The sequence below is a fragment of the Pinus tabuliformis genome, chromosome Q (assembly GCF_031772625.1).
Source record: "Pinus tabuliformis cultivar Carrire ecotype Pingquan chromosome Q, CPIR1, whole genome shotgun sequence".
Classification (NCBI taxonomy): Eukaryota; Viridiplantae; Streptophyta; class Pinopsida; order Pinales; family Pinaceae; genus Pinus; species Pinus tabuliformis.
Window position 1 is genome coordinate 1,005,943,382 of NC_142296.1, and position 22,368 is coordinate 1,005,965,749.

Sequence of the window (22,368 nt, forward strand, 5' to 3'; positions counted from 1 at the left end):
TTTATATCTTAATTATATTATTATTGTTATTTCTATCTAATTTTTTGTAACTAACTTTTATATAGTGTTATTTTACAATTTATATTTTAGCGAATATATATTATTTTCATTTTTATTTATGTTTTTTTATTATTTCTTTAATCTATTTATTTATCTACTAACGAATATTTATTATTATTATTTATTTAATTGCTTATTTTTATTTTTATTTATTTAACTATCAACTTACATTTACCTTAGGTATAAAATGTTAGGTCTCCATTATAACTATTTCCCTTTAATAATAATTTTTAATTATTAAATTAATAATGTAACCCCCTCTAAATAATCCATTTGACTTTTTGACTGTCCCTTGGTCAAATCTAGCCGTTGATCTAGATAGCTGTTGGAGGCCCTGCTCAGACTATTTAACTTGCAAAGCTGGATCTGTTTCTTCAACTTGTCCTGACGATGAGCCACACTTGCTGGCTCCAAACGCGTCGACAAAGATCTCTTTCTATTTGCGATTTACGCCGAAGCTCTTCTTACAACTATTATGGATCACAGAAGTCTCAATTTAACAAAATAGATATTTTTCTTTGTTACAATGAGTCTAGAAGAGACTAGAATACATGATATAATTTCTTCTTTGTCCTAGAAATACCTAGAAAGACCTAGAAGCAAAAAGAACATGCTTTTGACCTAGAATTGAGTATGACACCCATGCTTTACAACAAGCATATTTTTTTTTTATTTTTTTATACAAAGTATACAATCTCATGATTACAAATAGGTCACTATGAAGACAGAACCTAATTACAAGAATGGACTACCTCTTGATTCCATCCTTCTAGCAAAAGTAAAAAACTCTTTTGAAGTAAATTCACCTCCATTATCAGATCTTATGATCTTGATTTTACAATCTGTTTCATTCTCATCCATAACTTTCAAATATTTAAACTTCTTAAAAGATTCTGATTTTTCTCTAAGAAAAGAAACCCACATCATCTTGCTGAAATCATTAATAATAAACATGAAATACAATTTTCCTATGGGTGACTATGTTCTTGATGGTCCATGCAATTCCATAAGTACTATTTGCAATGGCTTAGATGATATATTTCCTTAGTCTTGAATGGTATACGAGTTTTCTTGCCCAACTAACAAGACTCGTAAATCACATTTCCTAGATCGGATAGCTTGGATACATCCTTGACAACATTCTTATTTCTTAGTCAGACTATCTGATCAAAATTCAGATGTCCAAGTATCTTATGCCACAACCAACTTTCATCGATGTTTGATAATCAACACCTCTCTTTTTTCTCTTTTAGAACATAAACCTTACTATCTCTTCTCATAACTTCAACTACTATTTCACTTGTGCCTGCAAACTTGATTTAACAATTTTTAGCCTTGAAGATCACATCATAGCCTTGATTATGCATCTGAGACACACTAAGAAAATTGTGTTCCATCCCATCAACAAATAAAACATTCTTGGCTTCTTCTTCATCTAATTCACAACATGAATCATCATGCTCTTCTGTTGGGTCCCTATAATACTAGTGATTACCCCATTACTATTGTAGTTATACCCCTTATTTATATTGTTGTGCCCCTATTACCCCCATATTGTTATTTCTGTGCCCCATAGAATCCCTCTATTGTTATTTTTGTGGCTTTATATTATTATTGTTAGGTCGGCTGGATTATATTGTGACTCCTTAGACTCCTATATATAGAAAGGAGGTTTTGTCATTTGTATCATCCAAGAATTGTTCATTTATGTAATGTAAAGGAGGTTGCCCCCTCGAAGAGGCTGAATTCTAAGGCGTTGATCTTTCTTTTCTATCTTTTCTTGAGCTGGTTTCATAACATTTGGTATCGGAGCTTTGCTTAAGCTTGGTTTGGTATCAGAGCTTTGCTTTGAGGTGTGTAGATTTTCTTAAATTTTTGCTTAAGCTTGGTTTGAAAATTTATTTTGAAGGAATTCAAAGGGCATAGTAGAGCATTATTATCGGTAACTGATGCCCCGAGGAAAGAAAATGAAATCACCTAGTAAGGAACCTGAAAGCTCTAGCATGACTCATGAAGAAGAGGAAGAAATGCAACATGATATATCAAAATTACAAGACCAAGTGCAACAACTGTCCCTTGCACAAAAAGGAACAGAATCTAAGATGGATGGTTTAAAGAAAGATGTAGAAGCTAAGATGGATGGTTTAAAGAAAGGTGTAGAAGCTAAGATGGACTGTTTAAAGAAAGGCGTAGAAGCTAAGATGATTGACGTGGAAGCTAAGATGGATGATTTGAAGATAGATTTGAAGACAGACATGGACGAATTGAAGATAAATATGAATAAGTTGCTACAAGAAATGGTCACTACGGGTGAAAGAGTACTAAAGGAAACTCATGATGAGAACAAAAGAAATGTTAATCATGATTCCATAGACTCTAATGTTGGATCGAAGACTCACCATGTTCCAAAAATCGATATGAGGAAGTTTGATGGCAAGGATCCCGCCACATGGATATTACAGATGGAGCAATTCTTCGATCTCAATAATGTGCAAAACACACAAAAGGTACGTATGTCAACTTTATATTTGGAACCAAATCAGTTTGTATGGTATCAATGGCTTTGTTCTCGTAAATAGTTTATCACTTGGGCAATTTTTACGGAAGAATTAATAGCACATTATGAGGATACAAAAAGCAACACTTTTTTTAGCCAATTGATAAGTCTCAAACAAAAGGGTTCAATAATGGAGCACATTGAGGAGTTCCAAAAATTGAACATAAGGGTAAAAGATATTCCAGAGGAGCATAGGATTGATGTGTTCATAGGGTCTTTAAAGGATAATATCCAACATGATGTGCGCCTTTGGGAACCTGATTCATTAGAGAAGGCATTCAGGTTAGCAAGAAAAATGGAAAGAAAAATTATGGCAACTAGGAAGCATACCATTCACAACTATAAAGACGGAAGTGTTGTTGCCCATAGTCTTCCACAACCTACAAGGTTGACACCACAACAATTGGAAGAAAAAAGAGCAAAAGGGCTTTGTTACAATTGTGATAGCAAATACACAAAAGGTCATAAGTGTGCTGAGAAGAAATTATTCTACATAGATTGTGAAGAGGAAGAAGAAAAGGAGAAAGAAAGGTCAAAAGAAGAGGATATATTTCAGGAACAAAACCTAGATGAAGAACAAATAAATCCGACCATATCTTGTAATGCATTGGCGGGAATTACCACTCCTCAAACCATCAAGATAGAAGGACAAATCAAGAAGAAAAAGGTAATAGTGTTGATTGATTCAGGAAGCACCCACAATTTTATTCATTGTAGGGTAGCAAAAGAATTGAATTGCTTCCTATATCCAGCACCAGAGTGTCAAGTGATGATTGCAAATGGAGGAACAATAAATTGTTCTGGAAAGTGCCATAATATCAAGCTATCCATGGGAGAATATGTATTGACTAGCCCAATGCTTTCCATTCCAATGGGAGGTGCTGATGTTGTACTAGGAGTCCAATGGCTACAATCCTTGGGTACAATAGCTTTTAATTTTCAAGAACTTTTCATGAAATTTTCTGTGGAAGGAAAGGAAGTTGAATTAAGGGGTATTGCAGGGAAACCAGGAAAGATAATCAGCTCTAATGGCATGACAAAGCTTCTAAAAAAGGAGAAAAGAGGTGTAATTGCACAATTATGTTCGCTAGATGTTTCCACATTGGAATCATCTATTTCTCCAGATCTCCAAAAAGTCCTGGACAATCATTCCAAGGTATTTGAGACTCCCAAAGGTCTCCCACCTATGCGTGATCATGATCATGCTATTCATCTGATTCCAGGAAGTGTTCCTCCAAACATCAGGGCGTACAGATATCCATATGTCCAAAAAAGTGAAATTGAACGTATGGTTGCAGAAATGCTAGAGGCTGGTATAATTCAACCAAGTCAAAGTTCTTTCTCAGCTCCAGTAGTATTGGTGCACAAGAAGGATGGATCATGGCGCATGTGTCCAGATTATAGGGAGCTCAACAAGCTCACTATTAAAGATAAGTTCCCCATTCCTGTCATTGATGAATTACTGGATGAATTGCATGGATCAATTTACTTCACCAAGTTGGATCTTCGTTCGGGATATCATCAAATCAGAATGAAGATTGAAGACATTCCGAAAACGGCATTTAGAACTCATGAGGGTCATTATGAATTTTTGGTCATGCCTTTTGGCCTTACCAATGCACCTTCAACATTTCAAGGTTTGATGAATTCAATTTTCAAACCATTCCTTAGAAAATTTGTGTTAGTATTTTTTGATGATATACTAATCTACAGCAAGTCTTGGAAGGATCATGTTGAACATGTTGACAAGGTGCTACAACTATTGGAGGAGAAACAATTATATGCAAAAAGATCCAAATGTTTCTTTGGAGTCCAGGAGGTGGAATATTTGGGTCATATTGTATCTCATGAAGGAGTTAAGGTAGACCCTAGCAAAATTAAAGCCATTAAGGAATGGAAAATCCCCACATCCATAAAGCATCTGCGAGGATTTCTTGGGTTGACAGGGTATTATCGCAAGTTTGTTAAGAATTATGGGAGAATAGCAGCACCTCTAACAACATTATTGAAGAAAGATTCATTTTCATGGACTCAGGAAGCAACAAAGGCCTTTAAACATCTTAAAGAGGCAATGTGCCAAGCACCGGTCTTAGCTACACCGGACTTCACAAAAACCTTTATTGTGGAATGTGATGCTTCAGGAAATGGAATTGGTGCTGTTCTAATGCAAGATGAAAGACCCATTGCTTTTGAAAGTCGTCCAATCAAGGGAAAGTTTTTAAGCAAAGCTATTTATGAGAAGGAAATGTTGGCAATACTCCATGCACTTAAGAAATGGCGACCCTACCTAATGGGAAGACACTTCAAGGTAAAAACGGATCATGATAGCCTTAAATACTTTTTAGAACAAAGATTATCCTCTGAAGAGCAACAAAAGTGGGTCACAAAGATGTTGGGTTATGACTTTGAAATCATCTAAAAAAAGGGAAGCAAAATGTGGTGGCAGATGCACTCTCAAGAAAGGATGAGGATGTGGAAGCATTGTTGTGTGCCATTTCTATTATCCAACCAGATTGGATAAACGAAGCAAAGGAGGAATGGAAGAATGCGAAGAAGTGTGGGCACTTATTCGAAAGCTACAACAAGATTCCAGTACTTCTGATACATTTAGCTGGAAAATGATTCGTTATGGTACAAAGATCGCTTATACCTCTGTAAGAATTCCCAGCTAAAACAAAAGATTCTTATGGAATTGCACACTTCTCCCTTAGGAGGGCACTCAGGATTTTTAAAAACTTACCACAGGGTTAAGAAGGAATTTTTTTGGGATGGCCTTAAATCAGATATTCAAAAGTTTGTGGCGGAATGTTTGGTTTGCCAACAAAATAAAGTTGAAACAATTAAGACACCGGGTCTATTACAACCTTTATCCATTCCAAGCCAACGTTGGGAGGAGGTTTCAATGGATTTTATCACAGGTTTACCCAAGTTTGAGGGAAAGAGTGTCATCATGGTGGTAGTTGACAGACTTACCAAGTATGCACACTTTTGTGCATTATCACATCCATTTAAAGCCAGTACAGTTTCTACTGCATTTATGGAAACAGTTCAAAAGCTACATGGAAACCCAAAGATTATTGTAAGTGACAGAGATCCCATTTTCACTGGAAATTTTTGGACATAATTATTTTCTTGTCTTGGTACTCAGTTAGCTCATAGCTCATCTTATCATCCTCAATCTGATGGGCAAACTGAGATAGTAAACAAATGTTTGGAAGGATATCTTCGTTGCTTTGTATCTGATAAACAGACACAATGGGTCAAATGGTTGCCTCTGGCTGAATGGTGGTATAACACTTCCTTCCATACAGCAACAAAAATGACCCCATTTATGGCACTTTATGGGTACCAACCACCATCAATCACATCATATTTAAGAGAAAATTCTAAGGTTCAGGCAGTGGAACATCACATCAAACATCAACAACAAGTCCTCCAACTCTTAAAGGATAACCTCGTGTTGGCACAAAATAGAATGAAACAACAGGCAGATCAACATCGCAGTGAAAGAAGTTTTGATGTAGGTGATTGGGTATTCCTACGGCTACAACCATATAAGCAAATGTCCCTAAAGCAAGCTAAGAAGGATAATAAATTATCACCAAAGTATTATGGTCCGTACAAGGTGTTGGAAAAGATTGGTACTATGGCATACAAATTGGAGCTTCCTGCAGCTTCTCGATTGCACCCAGTTTTCCATGTTTCATGTTTAAAGAAGGTTATAGGCAACAAGCTCCCAGTTCAAACAATATTGCCAGAACTTGACGAGGAAGGAAAAATTATATTGGAACCGGAAGCAGTCACAGAAACAAGAACTCGACAGCTACGAAATCGATCAATTTCAGAGTATCTTATCAAGTGGAAGAACTTATCCGCTGAAGATTCCACATGGGAGGATGAGAATTTTATGCAGAAGTATCCAGAACTGCTCAAGCGTTGAGGACAACACTTTTTTGAAGGAGAGGGGCATGTTGGGTCCCTATAATACTAGTGATTACCCCATTACTATTGTAGTTATACCCCTTATTTATATTGTTGTGCCCCTATTACCCCCATATTGTTATTTCTGTGCCCCATAGAATCCCTCTATTGTTATTTTTGTGGCTTTATATTATTATTGTTAGGTCGACTGGATTATATTGTGACTCCTTAGACTCCTATATATAGAAAGGAGGTTTTGTCATTTGTATCATCCAAGAATTGTTCATTTATGTAATATAAAGGAGGTTGCCCCCTCGAAGAGGCTGAATTCTAAGGCGTTGATCTTTCTTTTCTATCTTTTCTTGAGTTGGTTTCATAACATCTTCCTTGGGCTTCTTGGCTTCTTTAAAGGCTCACTCCTTTGTTGTAGGTTTCCATTGGAAAGTATCATCTCATAGGAATTAAGGATGCCAAGTAATTGATATATAGTGAGAGTGTTTAGATTAGTTATCTCTCCAATGCCTGCAACCTTGGGATTAAACCCCTCAGCAAGAGATCTCAACACCTTTTAAACTACTATGAGTTCTTCTAATTTTTCATCAAGACCTCATATAGTGTTCCACGAGGGCTTCAATGGGGAGAAATACAATACCACTTAGGTTCATATTGGGGATATATATTCAGGAAAAAATGGCATAATATATTGGGGGATATATAGGGGGTAAAGGGCTTTTATTTTGGCAGGTATAAAAAATGCAGCTCAAAGTTAATGAAAAACTGTAAAGGGGTATAAAAAATTCTAATGAAAAAATGGAAACCTACAATATCTAGTGGAAGTAAAGGTTTTTTAAATTGGGAAAGTGTATTGGGTTCGTATTGGTAGGTGGTTAAATAATGTGATTTTTAGGGGTATTTTCCAATATCTAGTCAAATTAAGGGTATTGTTTAATTTTCCATGAACGCATGTGATAGGTCAGAGGTTCATTGAGTGAAGCCCCCATGTAGTGTCCACAACTTCATCAACTCTCAAGAAGTAATTTTCAATATCTTAATCATCATACATCTTCAAAGACTCAAATTATATCCTAAACCATTGAAGTTTATCTTGTTTTACCTTACTATCGCCTTCATAGAAGCTACTATCTTGTCCTAGATCGCTTTGGAAGATGAGTTGTCCATCAATTTGATAAGTTCTTTTTTAGGAAGACTAACATGCAGGGAATTCATGGCTTTAGAATTGCATGTAAAATCCATCTTCTAATATTTCATAATCACTACTGGAGGATTTTGATATTGTTCTTCTATTACATCCCATACATCAACTCCAAGTGATTAAATGTAGGTTTTCATCCTTATCTCCAAAAAATATAGTTTGTTCCATTGAACATAGACACCCTATTACTAAATCCTCCTTCCTAGTTTTCCATGGTCCTCGATCTTTCTTCCAGTTGTTAAATTGATTTGAAGCTACTTTCTCTGATACCAATTGTTAGAAACCAGGAAAACACTGAGTGGGGGGTGAATTAGTATTGTAGCGATTTTAAAAACTTTCTTTTACTTGTAATGATATTAGGACACCAAAAAATACTTCAACAATTTATTTAGATGCACATGAAAGTAAATAACATAAGTATAGAAAACAAACACACAAATTATTCAATTTTTTCTTCAATTCCTTCACAGGGTAAGCTACAACTTGTTGTTACAATTTTTTTTGGCTATAACTAGTAGGAAGCGACCACTCCCTGATTTATCAGCTACAATTGAAAGGAGCTAAAACCCTTAAATTTATCATCTTCTCCTGGAAGGAGCTCCAACTTCTAAAAATTTACTAGTAACTACTGGAAGGAACTACAACCCCTAAACTACAAGCTACAACTAGCTTGACCTCAATGATTCATATTTCATATAATTTTTATACTCAAACCATGAAGCCATCCCTTTTAAAAGATAAAACAATTTTTCCACCATCACCAACACCTTTAGAAATATTTCATTACCAAACATATGAGAACCATAAATCCATCTCAACTCACACATTGTCACTAGACTTGCTTAATCAATTATTCTTATAAAGAATTTTCACTGATATTTTGGAATGAGATCTTAGTTAACTTTATCTTTTATTCTTTGCATGAAGATTTATTTTTCTTTCTTTGTATTTCTTCAATAATCATTCTAAATGTTCTCTCCAAGGTATCAACCTCTGCCCCGCTATTTCTTCTTGAAAAACTAAGTTAAACTGATAATTTTTCCTATTTTGGAATTTTTTATTAGAATTTAGATGGCCTTTTATTTTTGGCGAATCTCCAAATTTAACACTTTCACTAAAATTGCTTCTTTACCTGTCCATGCCACTGAATTATTCAACTAGTCCCATGCATACTTAGTTTAGCTCTTTTATTCATGTGCTTTATTATATTTGTCATATACGCCAAATTCAACGTTGCCGACTCATCCATGTTGCCAACTATAGTTATAATGTCCACTATGTGCTCTTTCATTCTATAGCCCCAAGGGCTAATTTAACACCACAAACACTCCATGCCTTTGGCCACTATGATGCAAAAAACCAAGTCTTGGTTCTCAAGGCTTAGCCCTCACATCCTTTATCCGATGCTATTTCCTAAACAACTTCACAATATTCATATCAGGATGAGTTGTCAGGAGGGTCTACTTGTTGGGTTCAACAACTAATCAAATTATCTCTAGGATGAGTTGTCTCTCACAACTTCTGTGTACTTTTGATGCCTATCTAACCAATCCTTCCCCTATTGATCTAAAGATGATTTGAGGTTGTCATTGATGTCAACCCAAGATGCACCAGGGGCTACCCTAATATTTCAAGGGAATTTTGACTTGACAAATTACTCTATTTTGATTCAAGGATCTTCTAGATAGATTCTACTTGTTGAGTTGTTTCCATTGACATATGGAACACCAAGTAATTATTCACGGTTTGAGAGATATTCATGTTTGAAGTTAGTAACCCCAGTTAGTGGGCTAAAACCCTATGGGGTTGTGGCATGGCACTTATAATTGGTTTTGGTCATTGAATATTCATCAATTAATAATTTTTAAGCTCTTAAAATCCCTCCAACATTCTCTATAGAAGCCCCTCTCATATATCCTCCAAATGTAGTCATCGTGGAATTTTCACTATAACTTCATTTCTGAGAAGTCTTAGATTCTGAAATTAAAACCCATTTGATTCACAATCCTGATGAACACTGTGACTGAATTTCAGATCTTGGTTCTGTATGTTTTAAGAGATATGATCTGTGGAAGTTAGGGTTTTTTCAGGCTACTGAATTTTATCTCAAAGAAGTGACCTTGGGAAAATCATCATAACTCTCTCTTAGAGGAGGATTGGAATTCTGTAAAAAGTGGCGGATAGTGCACAGACTGTAGTTTTCTTTATATCAATTTTGGAATCGAGGGAGGAAACAGTGACACGTGGGATGTCGAATAAGTTCGCTCTATTGAACTAGTTCATAATTATTTCAATGTGAGAGATTGGGCATAACTTTGGCTTGAAGAGTCCAAATCGGGTCAGACCTATGGAATTGGAAGGAAGACTTAGAGGGATTATATAGGAACGAAGATCACATGTCGGGGATCTAAAGTCGTAGAGATAAAGTAGATTAAATATCGTGCTCCTAGAAGGAAAGAAAAACTAGATCAAGTGTTGTCAAGGGGTGCAAAGGAGCAAACTTTCTAGGGCAGCAAAATGATGCAGCAGAGGTAAGCTACATGTAAGTATATTCTGTACATGCATGTTCATCTATTAATTGCATTAGTTTCTTTGTATTCTAATTTGTTGTTTTTGTTTAACACTGACATATGTTCTGCAGAGTGAGGTAAGTTTTGTTATTATCATGTCATGGGTATTTCTTTGAAGACTTTTTGTAGGTATTATATATTCAGCAAGAGAAGACTCAATGCATAATCTAATGTTTTGAAGAGTGAGAAAGGGTAGCATGACAAGAGCAACAATCAAGGTGCAGAACAACAGAAATAAGTTCACCACATGAAGTGTGCAACTGGGAAGCATTTCATACAATCATTGTAAAAGTATCATTGTACAGAGTCATTGTAAAAGCATCATTGTAAAAGTTGTACAAGTGTCTATCTGCCAAGAGTTGAAGAGGCAATGTTGGGAGGTCTAGGATCATCATTAGGTGGTTGTGTCATAGTTGGGGTTATGGTCTAGTGTGTCGTCTTATTCTACACCATTCTATATCATTGTAAAGTGTACCATTTTCCCTGGTACGGGAGTCCATTCTTCTATAGGGTGGTACGGTGGTTCTAGGCTGGTGCATGAAGTCACCAATAAGTTCAAGCCTGTTAAAACTTTAGGGTGGTAGGGTGGTTCTAGGGTGAGTTGTAGCTCATTGGGTGTTGGGGCATCTGTTCAGTTGGCTACTGAAGAATCTTGGGCATTGGAGCATCCATCCAGTGGGAGTTGGAGAAGAATGATTTTCTATATTCTAGGAAGTTGGAGCTTTCTTTTCAATTGGAGCTGAAGATTAAAGAATTATTACAAAAGCGTAGTGGTTTTTGACCCAGAGGGGGTTTTCCACCTAGAATTTTTGTGCCTCTTATGTTCTTTTATTCATTGTTGTTACTGCAATAAACATTAACGATAATTGAATATTAACTAATGCTCTGAAAAGATTTAAAAGTGATAATTGCTAAAGAATACCGATTCACCCCCCTCTCAGTATTTTCCAACAATTGGTATCAGAGCTTGCTTCCTTTAGCAATGGCTTAACCAATGGAAGTAATTTTTCAAAGCATAGAGATGGGAAAGTCAAAGAATCGGGTTACAAGGATTTCAAAGGAAGGTATAGGTACAAAAAAATCTCAAGAAAGTGAGTATTGTGTACCAACCCCTGATTTTGATGCAGATAATTATTGGATATGGAAATCCAGGATGGAAGTATCTTTGCAAGCACATGGAGTATGGGAATCAATTGTTTCTGGAGACACATTTACCGACAAAGCTAAAAGGTACAATAAAAGGCCATGAATGTAACTTTGAATGTTTTTCCAAATTCTGTGAAAACAAAAGTTGGTCAATGTTCAACAGCTAAAGCTCTTTGGAAAAAGGTTCATAATATCTATTCAACAAAGAAATCAGGTCAATATGTTATTGAAAACTCGGATCCTTCTGAGTATGATGAAGAAGGGTTGACCATAGAAGAATTTTTTAAGGAGGAAATCAAGCTTATAAAAGAGCTCAAGGCTGAGAAGATCCATTCCAATACTCTTGAAGAACAAGTTCAGGGTATCAAAATTGAAGTTGAAGAACACAAATGTATTGAAGAGTCACTTCAAAAGAAGTTGGAAGAAATCAATAATACAGTGACATGAGACCTCAAGAGAGAAGTCCAATAGAAGCAGCAATAACTTGACACAACATTTGAAGATATTAGCAGGATCACACAACAAATGTAGGAAGCAGAAATTGAAACGAAGGAATCTGATCAAAGATACATATCCACCATTGACCAAGAGCAAAAAGAATTAGAAACATCCTCAATAGAAACAAGCAGGCTCATGATTGAAAATGGGAAGCAGAAGGAACAGATACAGGTTCTCAATAGAGAAGTAGAGAAGACCACTCTTTTCAAGCTACAGGTTGAGGAGGCAGAAAAAAGAAGAAAGATCTTGAAAATATGGTTTCAAGAAGATCTTGCTCAAAAGCAAGAAGAACTTGATGCAACTCATGATGAGATCAACAAACTCAAGGGATCGCAAAAACAATACTTACAAGATAAGACAGATGAAGAAGGAAAATGAAGGCAGTTAAAGATGGTAAAGCTTCAGTTGATGAAGGTACAAGCTCCACAGCTTCGCAAGATGATTATAAGAATGAAGTTGATTAAAGTGAAAAGCCAAAGAAGAATGTTGCAACTCCAAAGAACAAGACTAAAGCAATCAAGAACAAAGGACCACAAGAAACTACAATATCGCCTCCAAAGAAGAATGAAAAATATTCCAGGTATGTTCGCTTATTTAATGGTTATTTCTTTTTATGTGCTAACTATGGACATATGGCTAGGGATTGTGAAGTTTTTGACAGGTACAATCATTATCTGCAAAACCCTAGAAGCAAGTTTGTAGGATCATGAGACAGGTTCCACGATGATCTTGTCAAAAGAGAATACGTGCTAGATGGGCTAAATATTGAATGTTTCAAATGCCATAACTATGGCCATAGTGCTCGTGGTTGCAGGTATTAGATGGAATCGCCTATGGACAACATTGAATGTTTCAAGTATCATAACTATGGGGACATGGCTCGAGATTGCAGGAATAAGAAGGTCTGGAAAAGGAAATAGGTACATGAAGACAAAGTAGATAACAAGGTTTTAGCAGTTATGCTTTCAGGATTTGTAAAAGCAAAAGGTCATGAGGAATCATTTGTTGCTTCAGATAATGACTCAAGTCAAGATGGCATATTAGGTGACTCACTATTTTGAACAATCTAGATTGTTGACTCCTTAATGTTTGTATAAGAGGATTTTACGCAATAGTATATGGCACAAGTCTACAATTGACAGGAAGGTAGTTTGAACAAGATGGTAGTTTCATTAAAGGTTCAGGGGGAGCAAAACATTTGAAGGATTATAGGTTATTAGGAACAAGACAAGATTAGTTTGCAAAGGATATGCAAAAGTGGAAGGAATTGATTTCGACGAAACATTTGCACCAGTGTCTAGAATGGAAGCCGTCTGGATGTTTCTCGCCTATGCATGTTCAAGAAAAATAAAAGTCTATCAAATAGATGTTAAGTCAGCATTTCTGAATGGAGAATTAGAAGAAGAAGTTTACATCGAACAACCTGAAGGTTTTCTACTATCAGAAAAAGAAGACTATGCTTGCAGGTTAAAGAAGGCTTTGTATGGCCTCAAGCATGCTCCCAGAGTATGGTATGCTCGTCTTGATGGATATCTATGTCAACAAGGGTTCAAGAAAGGTACTGTTGATATCAATCTTTACATACAAATAGATAAAGAGAATTTAACAATCATTGAGGTATATGTGGATGATATAATCCTTGGTAGCAATTCTGATCAACTAAGTAAGAACTTTTCTACAAAGATGAAAAGTGAGTTCGAGATTTCTTTACTTGGTGAGTTGACATACTTCTTAGGGCTTCAAATATCTCAGCAAGAGAAAGGAATATTTATATGTCAAGCCAAGTACATCAAGGAAATTCTCAAGAAATTCAAAATGGAAGATTGCAAACCTATCCTTACTCTGATGGTAACAGGTTACAAATTGAGCATAGACAATGCATCTAAGGATGTGGATCAGAGGTTGTACAGATCTATGATTGGTAGTCTTCTATATGTAACAGCCTCTCGACCAGATGTTATGCAAGAAGTTCGACAAGTAGCAATATTTCAAGCAGCACCAAAAGAATCACATATTATTGTCATCAAAAGAATTCTTCAATATCTAAAGGGAACAAGAAAATATGGCCTGTGGTATCCCAAGGACAACAATATCATTATTCAAGCCTTTACAGATGTAGCTTGGGCAGGAAGAATTGATGATGGTAAGAGTACAAGTGGAGCAAACATTCTATCTAGGTGGTTGTCTCGTATCATGGTTGAGCAAAAAGAAAACCTCAATCTTGTTATCCACAACAAAAGTATAATATATCACGGCAACAACTTGTTGTACTCAAGTTCCTTGGATGAAGAAAACTTTTCAAGATCTTTAGGTCATGTTTGATGAGCCTATTCCCATATTCAGTGATAACACCAGCGCTATCAGTATCTCCAAGAATCCTATGATGCATTCCAAAAAGAAGAACATTCTGATTAAATATCATTTCGTTAGAGAGAAGGTCTCTGAAAACAATATCAAGCTTGAATATGTTGGAACAAAAGAAAAAATTGTTGATATCTTCACTAAACCTTTGCCTCGTGAAGCATTTGAATATCTTCACCAGAAGCTTGGGATTCTCCCAAGTTCTCATTAGATTTTACTTATTCAGAAAATCAATGGGGAGTGGAAGTGTGTACATGTTTGTAGGATGGTTGTGTGTCAAGGGGAGTTAGCCTTTTCCATTGATGTCAAAGGCAGAGAGAAGGCAGTAGGAAGAGGTTCCCTAATCGCAGGGGGAGTACTTGTGTTGCCACCAATGCCAAAGGGGGGGATTGTTGATCTAAAGATGATCTAAGGTTGTTATTGATGTCAACCCAAGCAGCACCAGGAGATACCCTAATCTTGCAAGGGAATTTTGACTTGAAAAATTACTCCATTTTGAGTCAAGGATCTTCTAGATAGATTCTACTCGTCGAGATGTTTTCGTTGATATATGGCACACCAAGTAATTCTTCATGTTTGAGATATATTCATGTTTGAAGTTAGTAACCCCAGTTAGTGGGCTAAAACCATATGGGGTTGTGGCATCGCACTCATAATTGGTCTTGTTCATTGAATAGTAATTAATTAATAATTTTTTAAGCTCATAAAATCCCTCCAACATTCTCTATAGAAGCCCCTCTCAACTCTATAAAAAGAAATCTCTCATATATCATCCAAATGTAGTGATCGTGGAATTTTTTCTATAACTTAATTTCTGTGAAGTCTTAGATTCTGAAATTAAAACCCATTTGATTTCCAATCCTAATGAATGTCGTGACCAAATTTTAGATCTTGGTTCACTATATGTTTGGAGATATTATCTGTGGAAGTTAGCGTTTTTGCAAGCTTCCGAATGTCATCTCAAAGAAGTGACCTTAGGACAATCTTCATAACTCTCTCTCAGAGAAGAGGAATGGAATTCCATAAAAAGTGGCAGATAGTGCATGGACTGTAGTTTGATGTATGTCAATTTCAGAGCTGAAGGAGGAAACAATGACATGTGGGATGTTGTACAAGTTTACTCTACGGAACTAGTCCATAATTATGGCATTGTGAGATATTGAGCGTAACTTTGTTTTGAAGAGTCCAAATCGGGTCAAACCTATGGAATTGGAAATATGACTTAGATGGATTCTACAGGGCCAAAGACGACATGTTGGGGATATAAAATTGCAAAGATACATTAGATTAAATATAGTGCTCCTAGAAGGTAAGAAAAACTAGATCAAGTGTTGTCAAGGGGTGCAAAGGACTAGACTTTCTAGGGCAGAAAAGAGAAAGGTGCAGCGCAATGATGCAGAAAAGGTAAGATATAGGTAAGTATCTTCTGTGTATGCATGTTCATCTCTTAATTGCATTAGTTTCTTTGTATTATAATTTGTTGTTTTTGTTTAGCACTGCCATATGTTCTGTAGGATGAGGTAAGTTTTTCTATTATCATGTCATGGGTATTTCATTGAATATTTTTTGCAGGTATTATATATTAATCATGTGTCACTTATATTCGGCCCACTAAGGTGCCCAAACACACTGAGTCTTCCTACCATTTGTCATCCGCTCATTAGCCCATGTTATTAGTGCTGACATCATCAACATTGACTTGTCCCTACCACTTGTGCATCCATTTATCCTTTTTTCGGCCCATCTTGGGTCCTTGTCACCTGTTGGTTAGCTACATCCAAAATCACAAGATGCAATCATGCTACGGTCATGGTCATTGAAACCCGTTTGTTGTTTGTGGAATTCGCCATGCATGGTTTTTGGTATAGGGGACGGGGTTATGCAATTATTCTCACATTGATCTAACTATCAGTGGTATATCACTTACCATCTTTGTGACAATCCCCCATGCACATCAACGGTCAAGCACAACGACCTCACACAATTTCATCGATGCGAAGATGGGGATGCATGGTGATAAATATACCCATTTATATGCTCAACATTTAAAATTGATCCTCCAACTATCCTTCTTTCAGCTCCACTAGGTTTTCTAGAACACCAAAAGTAATGTTTGCTAAGACCACCACACCATTTTTAACTGCATCCTTTGACTTTTAGGTCTTCACCTTTGATTGGCCATAAATTTCAATATATGATACCATTCTTGATCTTCCACATACCAATGGAAAGCTATTTGAAATATCTTTCGATCTTAGTTGGTTCCATTTACTCTTTAAGTGTTTTATTCTCTATAAATGGCTTAGACGTCACTGCACCTTATCCATCCATGCTATGCTCATCTTGCAATCATCTTGTCTTTTTCCATCATCTATCAACACCTTTTCCATCATTTGCTGTCAATGATGACATATTTATAATATCTTATTGGTCCAACTTTCATGCCACATCAAAATTCATATAGTCCAATAAATATGACACATCATCATTTGTACTTCCATGTCAATGCTCATACTGCCACATGTCCCACCTACACATTTTTTCTTTGTTTGGCCAAAACATCATAACACCATAACTTTCTCATACAATGTCAATTTCACCTTACTGAAGTGTCATTGGAAATATTTCGATGAGATTTGTGTCATGGATACCTTTGCATCAACATTCGGGAATATTATTTTTTTATTGATTGTAAAGAACCACCTTTGTTAGAATGTTAAGTGAGGGGCACAAATCATAACTCCTTGGAAAAAGAGAAAATATAGAAATATATATGGAACTTTGAGATGTGGACAAAAGTATCTACCTCCCTCTAGCTTCTATCTAAGAGGAACGTATTATAATGGGAGAAAAATAAAAAAACAAGACTTAAGGCACCATCATTCTACCACCCCCTGTGTAATTGGAACATCAATTATTAGTGCATATATTTAATTAATGTTGTTTAAACTAGAGTTATTATGAGATAGAGGAGAGATGACCTTCAAGAAATAAAATAGTAAGAAGAATGGAATCTTAGAAACCTTAAAGAACGGAGGTGTTCTCCTTTTGAGAGCATGATATTAAATGAAGTTTGGTACTTATTTCCTAGATTCCTCCTTCGGGAAAAAAAAAAAATAGATAGACACATATTTAAAGATAAAAGGAGGGATGGAAGAAAATACACCAACATTTCAAATAATTATTCCAATTGTCTTCCTAGGAGAAGACAAGAAGAAATGTAAACCTCACGAGCAAGCACTTCTATCCAATTGGAACATAGACTTAAGAAACATTGGAGAAGCAACACCATATCCCTCCCCTTATGTATGATCACTAAAATATTTTTATCTACTATCTCAAGGAATTATGAAACTCAATTTTGATGGAGCCTCAAAGGGAAATACTAGACTATTAGAAGTCCAAGGAGTTTTCAAAGATTACTTAGGAGAAATTGATCTAAAAGAACATGTGAAATTATTTGAGACTAAATAATTTTTAAACTACTGTGGAAATTCCATTAGACATACTATCATAGTAGATTTCATAAAAATAGAATGAAATTTGAGATCTAAAATATGAGGAATAATTTTCCTTGTATTTCTAGATTTATTAATTACTATTTCTTCTATTTATGCATGGAATAGTTAAATTGTGGAAAATAGACAAGAATGAAATAAAATCACGCAATGAACACCATGAGAACCAATATATGATCTAGGAAATTGTTTCAAAAGAAAACCCAACTGGAAGGTGAGGTTTCTCTCCTTTTTTTTGACTAGAATGGAAATGATGAAGATGGAAAGGAGAACACACTCTCTGTGGATTTTTATTAGATTCATGGCCCATGGGATGATACATATAACAAACCCCTTTGTTATGTTCTCTCTTTATCCACACTTAGCTACCTTTTTGTACTATGGAGTAAAATGCACTCAAACATAATGGAACCTCTTTTCCTCCTAGTGGCCCAATTATGACATAGCTTGATAGATAATTAGGGGTTAATTTTGACCCATTCGACCCTCAATATGAGTCACAATTTGGCCCTTCTAGATTATTATTCATAGCCCCCACATGTGAAAACCCATTTTCCATGAGTAATGAGGGTTTACATGGTATACTCTTGAATTATGGTGGTCAATGATGGTAAGTCAAATTCTAAAAGGCATAACTTCCTCATACAAGTTTCATTGAGGTGATTATTATGATCTTGGAAATGTATATGTGTGTAGATTATGGAATATTCGATTGAGATGATTATTATGTCATTGGGAAACTATCAGTGTATATATTATGTAATATATATCCATATAAGTTTTGGATAGGAAAAAGTGGTCATTTAAAGCCTCAAAATGGCTCCTAAAGTTCTTTTCCCTGAATTTTCCAAACTAGGAAAGCTAGTGAAAATGACCTTGCAAGTTGATTCCTCCCATTATCCTGCACCAGAATAAAAACCAACATTGTTTGAAACTAGATCACTACTAAGAAGGGGGCCAGGGGTGAATTAGTAATGATGGTCTTTATATCAATTTAAACTTTTTATGGATTATTAAGTTTCCAAACACATCTACAATATTAGCTTATCAAAATATGAAAATAGCAATAAACACAAAGAATAATAACCATGGAAAATATCATCATATTCATGCACACATAAGAACAAAAGTTTTTCTGGTGGAAACCCTTTTGGGAGAAAACCAACGTGCTATTGTTGTGCTCCTCGATTCTTTTATTAATCTGATGAACAAATTTTACATGGATTAGCTTACAATGATAGGTCAGAAGACTCGACTTCTTTCAAGGTATGTTGACACCTATCAGAAATAAAATCTATTTCTCTCATGGATCTAGGGAAATCTATCCATTGGAACCCCCCAAAACGAACAATCCTCGCCCAACTCCCATTGAACTATCCAACTCCTACTGGATGGAGAAATTTGTTCCTTCTACTAAATCTGCTAAATCACTATCTACTCTGAATCATCCACACCTTCACTTCCTCCATGCAAACAACTTTTCATATATTTTCAAATTGGTTTCTCAATTTGCTTAGCATGGGAAACCCACCAACACCATCATTATGCAAGACAAAATATGGATCTAAAACTCTTCCTCAAGGAGAGAAATTCTTCTCTTTTTCTCACATCAAAGAATCTGATCTCAAACACATCATAATATGCTAATTCTTGTCCTTTACAAATAATTCAACCTGCAACACAAAATCTCTAAAATTCTCCTCAAATCTATCTTTGATTGACATACAACAGTTTGATGTAAATCTACAAAACTTTGTGAACAACTACTGCAATATCTTCTCAATGTAAATTCCCTCTCAATGGCATGCTCAAACACTCTCAAGAAGACCAACACATAAATAAACGCCAAAATATCCTAAAAAATTCTCCAAGTCAATACCACAATAATATACCATGGTTATGTTAATACCTAGGAAACCTATACCATGGTAATATCCAAACTAACACCACGAGGAACTACCTTGGTTATGTTAATACCAAGGACACCTATACCATGGTAATCTCCAAACTAATACCACAAGAAAATACCTTGGTTATGTCAATACCAAGGACACTTGTGCCATGGTAATTTCCAAAACAATACCACGAGCAAATATCATGGTTATGTCAATACCAAGGACTCATGTACCATGGTAATGTCCAAAACAATACCACATGAAAATACCATGGTTATGTCAATACGAATACTGTTTGCACCAAGGTAATATCACATTCCAACCTACTCCACCCACACATACCATTACCATGGCAATGCTAATACCAAGAATACCTATACCATAGTAATACTCTACTCATGAAATATGTAGGATGCACAAATAAACCAAAGAAAAATCATCAAAACAAAGTAACACTTTCCTTTCATTAATTCTCTTCTCTGCATAATTGATCATCATGGGAAGACCTCTAGACCAGTGCAACAAATGACCATCCAAAATTATATATGAAACACTTGAAAATCACATCTCTATCCTCACATATTCATGCTAGTAGACATCCCAAAAACCATCTACACATCACCCAACTACATCCAATTATACATATGCACAACCAACTAACATGAAACCCAAACTACTAGGTTGACATCAATGTTAACCTTCAACACCGCAACACACATCGATGCCAAAAATATCCTGCTTTGGAATTGATGGAAACCCTAGTTGATCCAACCATTTGAAATTGTCCTCTGAAAACTAATATCGTCACTCTCTCCCACTTTGACATTAGTGGCAAAGGGTTGAACAAGTCAAGACATCAACTAAATAGACAATACTCCCCTTGGATAGAAGCTAGGTCCCCTCAACAACAAACTAGTGTAGCAAAATATATTTCCAATCAGAAGTAGCAAACTATCTCACTCCTATGGTAGCATGACATTTAGTAGTAGCAACAAAATCCATGTCATAGGGGTAGAAACATATCAAATCACCAAACCATAGCAGTAGGAATATAATATTACCAACTAGCTACAACAACTGTGATAAACTCTATGGAAACAATAGCAAACTCATAAATGTATCATAGCAACAACAATCTTAACCAACTCCATCTCTATCAACATCACTCTCTAATAAAAACAACAACAACATATGATAAACATCAACAACAACGACAACACTCAACTCAGTAGCAAGAAATAAATATATCATGAGCATCAATAATAGTATAACATGAGAAATAATACTCTCTCCATCAACATCACCAACAACATACCATAAAAATTAAGAGCACGAGTAAAATATGAACAACATCAAACTCTACCATATTCTCCTCATCAAATCATTGTAACAACACATGTATGATTACATGGCCAAAGAAACAATATGTGCTCCATATATTAGCAATACTAATAATACAATCCATTGCATGAGCATCAAGTATAAGATCTCCACGAGAAATGATATAACCTCGATATGTATTAGCAACATGGGAGTATGATACATAGAACATGTTCTCTCAACATCTCAACCTCTCACTAGTAGCATGTGTGTAACAACAACAATAAAATTTATAACAAAAACATGATATCCACTAGAAGCAACCATGCTCCACATTGGAATAAACGACAAAACCAACTAACAACAACAATGTAACAATATGTCATAGAAGCAATAACAAATATATATGCTCATCATATCAAATCATTCATGAGGCTCATCAACCAACAATTATACTATATTATCAATTCAATCCATGAGAAACACATCAACAGGGAGAAACAACAATAGCATAATATCTAGAACTATAACACTAAACTCATTATCTCCTCATCATAGGTGAACAACATATCATCAATAAGGCACAAGCAACAAATCAGTGAGAAACAAAACATCACTATACATCAACAAGAACATCATAATATCTAGCAATAAACCATCATCAACAGCCCACAACCTCATTATCTTCTAGACCTCATGTCAAAAAAATATCATGAACAACAACATACTTTCTCCATATATGAGCAACAATGTAAATCATCATGTCTCAGCCATCCAAATACATATCAACAACAACATGTATCATACATCTAGAAATAGAAGACATAAGCAATAATATGCATACTCTAGATGAGCCAACTCCAACACATCATCTGATCTCAATGGCAGCAACACATATATGGTAATACATGACATACATAAAGTCTAGTAGTATGAACACTATCAATGTACCAACTATGTCATGCAAGCATATTATTTCACAATATGTGGCAGTAGAAACAAAATTCATCTCAACATCCTCCTACATCAAATCAATGTCAAATAAATGCACAAAAAGCTTCTCCATAGGAGCACAATGCCAACCATCTGCAAGACCATTAGGAAGAAAAAAATCTCCCCTAGAATGTGTGTCCTCCATGACACCTAAACCCTGTGCATAGGATAAACCATGTAACTATAATAACTTCAAAGATATCCATGGAATATCAACATGCAACTGCTCCAAAATAACCACTAACAAGAATGATTGATCCAACTAAATACCTAATGTAAAATAATAGATAAAAAATAGAAATAACATTTCAAACAT